General features: G+C 50.7%; 2 protein-coding genes across 2 annotated transcripts in view; one reads left to right on the plus strand and one right to left on the minus strand.

Annotated features, from left to right (window-relative positions):
• Positions 1 to 247, minus strand: part of FOXA3 (forkhead box A3) — a 10,942-nt gene extending 10,695 nt beyond the window's left edge. The window contains exon 1 of the mRNA XM_011962971.1: positions 52 to 247. The gene's annotated coding sequence lies outside the window, so the exon portion shown is untranslated. The remainder of the gene's footprint in view (positions 1 to 51) is intronic.
• Positions 248 to 1,042: 795 nt separating this feature from the next.
• The window catches only part of SYMPK (symplekin), a 55,323-nt gene continuing 51,503 nt past the window's right edge, over positions 1,043 to 4,862 (plus strand). Inside the window, exon 1 of the mRNA XM_011962972.1 lies at positions 1,043 to 1,149. The gene's annotated coding sequence lies outside the window, so the exon portion shown is untranslated. The remainder of the gene's footprint in view (positions 1,150 to 4,862) is intronic.

Below are 4,862 nucleotides of genomic sequence, written 5' to 3' on the forward strand. Positions count from 1 at the left end.
GGCGGCGCGCTCGGACTGGGGCGCCCCCTGCGGGATCGCCAGGAGACAGACCTCAGGCGCCGGGAACCGCAGCCCCGGGACGCGACAGCTGGGGGTGATTCAGGAGTGAGGGAGCAGAGACGCTGCAGATACCAAGGGCCCCGAGGGCAGAACTCTGGAGCCTTTCTATCTCAGGGGGTTTCATCATCTCCACATGAGAGGACGAAGAGCCAGAGCACTGCATGACCGTCGCGGAAGAAAGGGAAATCAGAGCGCTAGGGCCACTATGCGACTATAAGGACCCGTAAGAGGTCTCCGATATCACATCCCCATTCGACAGACAGGAAGACTGAGACTTCCGACGGCTAGAAATGCTTCAGACTTGACCGGGCGCGGTGGCTCAAGCCTGTAATTCTAGCACTGTGGGAGGCAGAGGCGGGCTGGCGAATCACTTGAGGTCAGGAGTTTGAGACCAGCCTGGCCAACAGGGTGAAACCCCATCTCTTACAAAAACTAGCTAGGCGTGATGGTGCGTGCCTGTAATCCCAGCTATTCGGGAGGCTGAGGCAGGAGAATCGTTTGAACCTGGGAAGCGGTGGTTGCAGTGAGCCGAGATCGGGCCGCTGCACTCCAGCCTGGGCGACAGAGCGAGACTCCGTCTCCAAAACAAAAGAAAAAGAAATGCTTCAGACTCTTGAAAGAGTCCAGAACAAAGGTGGAGGGGATCGGGGCCTCTCCGCAGACCCCACTAGGGCAACAGACCAGCTCCCCTCAAAGACCCAGGAGCTTCGCTGCCCGGACTCCCCACTCTCCAAGACCAGCCAGCCGTCCAGGGACTCAGCACTACTAAGAACTCCATTTCCCAGAATGCTCTAGCTCCCTATCCTCCTGGTGCCTCCGAAGGGACTGCATTTCCCAGAAGGCCTAGCGCCCCAGAGCCGGAAATGAAGGGACTGCTCGCCGTAGTAAGGAGGCGGGCAGAAGGCCGCTCTCACGGGACGAGGCATGGGCGGGGTCGGACCGTGCTGTGAACTCCATTTCCCGGCGGCCCTAGGTGGGGGGCGCGTGCGCACCGTCCCCGGCGACGAACGGAAGATGGCGGCGGCGGTGGCAGAGTCTAGGAAGAGGCGCTGCTGAGGGGGCGCAAGGGGAACGGAGGCCAGAGCCGCGGTGAGCGGGAGGCTGGCGTTTGGGCCCAGAGACGAAGGGAGGAGGCGCCTAAAGAAGCAGGGGCGCGGGCTGGGAGGGGGTCGCCGTGGGGAGAGGGAAAGAGTGGCTCTCGCGACCCATGTTTCTTCCCCTGTTCGGGACCCTTCCTTAGCTCCCTAGTGCCCTCGAGGCAAAGTTCCAACGTGGCCCTCCGGGTGCGTACGCCCCGCAGACCTCGCCTGCTTCGACTCGGCCTCTTTGCTTCTTCCCCACCTCTCGCAGCTGCCCTGGCCTTTCGGTTCCTTAAACTTGCCATGCGCTTTCCCGCTTCGGGGATTTTGCACAGGTTGTCCGCTCTGCCCGCAACATCCTTTTACCGATTCGGCTTGGCTAACTCCCATTCATCCTTCGAGTCTCGGCACCAACGTCACTTCCTCTGCGAAGCCCTCCTTCCTACCCTCCATCCCGAAATCCGCCTGTTAAATGCTCTTGTCCGTCTCTGTTCCTTCATGTCACGTGTGTTCTAAGTTGTTATCAGCCTCTTATCTGTGTGTTGTTTTATGATGTCTGTGACCGTGTGTTCCATGAAGGTAGGGACTGGGTTTGTCTCTGTCGCCACTGTGTTCCCAGCACAGCGCCAATCACGCCGGAGACGCCCAGCTAATGTTCGTTGAAGGAATAAAAGATACTCCTAGAGCCAGTCGGGGGAAACAGGGTAGTCGTCAGATTCCCAGGTAGCAGTGGGGCAGGGTACCACTTCTTAACGAGTACATCGAGAGGAAAGAGGAACCAGTGATACTGTTCATCACAGCTAAAGGCTACACGCATCCCAGATGTTCTTAAATAAGAAGACTGGCTGAAAGAAACTATAATACATCCACATGAGAAAATACTATGCAACTCTAAAAAGGAATGAGGTAGATAAAAGGAAAGGATGAAAATCTCTGTACACTGATATAGTGGTCTCCAACATACATTAAGGGAAAACAAGTGAAGTGGAGGTTAGTGTTTATTATGTGTGCTTTATTTTTTCTTTTTTTGAGACGAGGTCTCACTCTGTCACTCATGCTGGCATGAACTCAGTTCACTGCAGCCTCCACCTCCCTAGTTCAAGTGATTCTCCTGCCTCAGCCTCCCGAGTAGCTGGTATTACAAACGTGCCCCACCACACCCAGGTATTTTTATATTTTTAGCAGAGACAGGGTTTCACTGTGTTGGCCAATCTGGTCTTGAACTCCTGACCTCAAGTGATCTGCCCACCTCGGCCTCCCAAAGTGCAGGGATTACAGGCCTGAGCCACCAAACCCGGCCTGTGTAGGCTCCTTTTTTTTTTGAGACAGAGTCTCACTCTGTCACCCAGGGTGGAGTGCAATGGCGTGATCTCAGCTCACTGCAACCTCTGCCTTCCAGGTTCAAGCAGTTCTCCTGCCTCAGCCTCCTGAGTAGCTGGGATTACAGACGTGCACCGCCATGCCCGGCTAATTTTTGTGTTTTTAGTAAAGATGGGGTTTACCATGTTGGTCAGGCTGGTCTTGAACTCCTGACCTCGTGATCTACCTGCCTTGGCCTCCCGAAGTGCTGGGATTACAGGCGTGAGTCACCGCTCCCAGCCCTGTGTCTGCTCTTTTTGTAAAAGAAAGGGAAATATGTATATATGGGTTTTTTCTTTTCCTTTTTTTGCGTAAAATCTAGCTTCCGTAGGAGAATTTTGTATATGTGTTTAAAAAAAAATCATAAACCAAAAATCAGTAAGAATGAAACAGTAAAATATTTTGGTTGATCTGGATGTATTATCATCACGAAAAAAGTGGAAATGTTTATTATGGGGTTTTGTTTTTGTTTTTTGAGGCAGAGTCTCACTCTGTGGCCCAGGCTGGAGTACAGTGGGGTTGGCATTACAGGCGTGAGCCACCGCACCCAGCCTGTTTTTTATGTTTTGACTGGGGATGGCATATTGCCGGTTGTTTGGTGGCCAGGATCCTTGGCTTACGTAAACAGACCTGGGAGTGAAAAACAATTCCTTTCAGATAAACGGTACTGTAGCATAGTGGTAAGGAAGATATGCAGTCTTGCTGCTGGCTCTGCCTCTTACAAGCTGTGTGCCTTTGATCAGGTCACTTTACCTCCCTGGTCTTCAGTTTCCTCATCTGTAACATGAAGATTAAAAATAGTAACTCCCAGCCTGGGCGACATGGCGAAACCCTTCTCTACAGAAAGTACAAAAATTACCTGGGCATTCGCCTGTAGTCTCAGCTACTTGGGAAAGTGAGGTAGGAGGATCGCCTGAGCCTGGGAGGCAGAGATTGCGGTGAGCTGAGATTGCGGCGCTGCACTCCAGCCTGGGCAACAGAGTGACACCCTGTATCAAAAAACTAAAACATAAACCTAACTCATGTATATTAATTCTAATATATACATATTAATTCATTTAAACCTTGGTGTCTGAGGTTTAAATGAGTTAATATATATATATTAGAATTGTGCTTAGCACATATTAAGTGTTTTCTCTCTATATATATGTGTATATATATATTTTTTTCTTTCTTTCTTTAATTTGAGACGGAGTTTCACTCTTATTGCCCAGGCTGGAGTGCAATGATGTGACCTCGGCTCACTGTAACCTCCACCTCCCAGGTTCAAGCAATTCTCCTGCCTCAGCCTCTTGAGTAGCTAGGATTACATGTGCCTGCCACCATGCCTGGTTAATTTTTTTGTATTTTTAGTAGAGATGGGGTTTCACCATGTTGGCCAGGCTGGTCTCGAATTGCTGACCTCTGGTGATCCACCCTCCTTGGCCTCCCAAAGTGCTGGGATTGCCGGCTGTGTTCAATATATATTAACTGATTATTTTTCTTTTCTTTTTTTGGAAAGAGGTTCATCAGATTCATGCTCTTTTGCCCAGGCTGGAGTACGGTGGCCCAGTCATACTTCAGTACAACCAGGCTCAAACAGTCTTTCCACCTTAGCCTCCAGAGTAGCTGGGACTAAAAGTTCATGGCAATATGCCTGGCTAATTTTTTTTTTTTTTTTTTTTGAGATGGAGTCTTTCTGTGTCTCCTAGGCTGAAGTGCAGTGGCATGATCTCGATACCCAACTAATTGTGCGTGTGTCTAGAGATGGGATCTCACTGCGTTGCCCAGGCTGGTTTCAAACTCCTGGCCTCAAGTAATCCTCCTGCTTCAGCCTCCCAAAATGCTGGGATTATAGGTGTGAACCACTGCGCCTGGCCTTCTTTTTTAGTTTTTAGGCCTAGTCTAGTCCTGAACTCCTGGCCTCAAGCCATCCTCCCACCTAGACCTACCAAAATACTGGGTTTACAACTGTGAGCCACACTATACCCGTCCTATTTTTCTTTTCTTTCCTTTTTTTGTTTTTTTTTTTTTGAGACAGAGTCTTGCTCTGTCATGCAGGCTGGAGTGCAGTGGCGCAATCTCGGCTCGCTGCAACCTCTGCCTACCTGGTTCAAGTCATTCTCATGCCTCAGCCTCCTAAGTAGCTGGGATTACAGGCATGCATCACCATGCCCAACTAATTGTTTTGTATTTTTAGTATAGACTGGGTTTTGCCATGTTGGCCAGGCTGGTCTTGAACTCCTGGCCTCAACTGAGCTGCTCACTTTGGCCTCCTAAAGTGCTGGGATTACAGGAGTGAGCCACCACATCATGCCTTTAAAGAAAAAAGAAGGCCGGGCGCGGTGGCTCAAGCCTGTAATCCCAGTACTTTGGGAGGCCGAG

This window comes from Colobus angolensis, unplaced genomic scaffold (genome assembly GCF_000951035.1).
Source record: "Colobus angolensis palliatus isolate OR3802 unplaced genomic scaffold, Cang.pa_1.0 Scaffold60, whole genome shotgun sequence".
Classification (NCBI taxonomy): Eukaryota; Metazoa; Chordata; class Mammalia; order Primates; family Cercopithecidae; genus Colobus; species Colobus angolensis.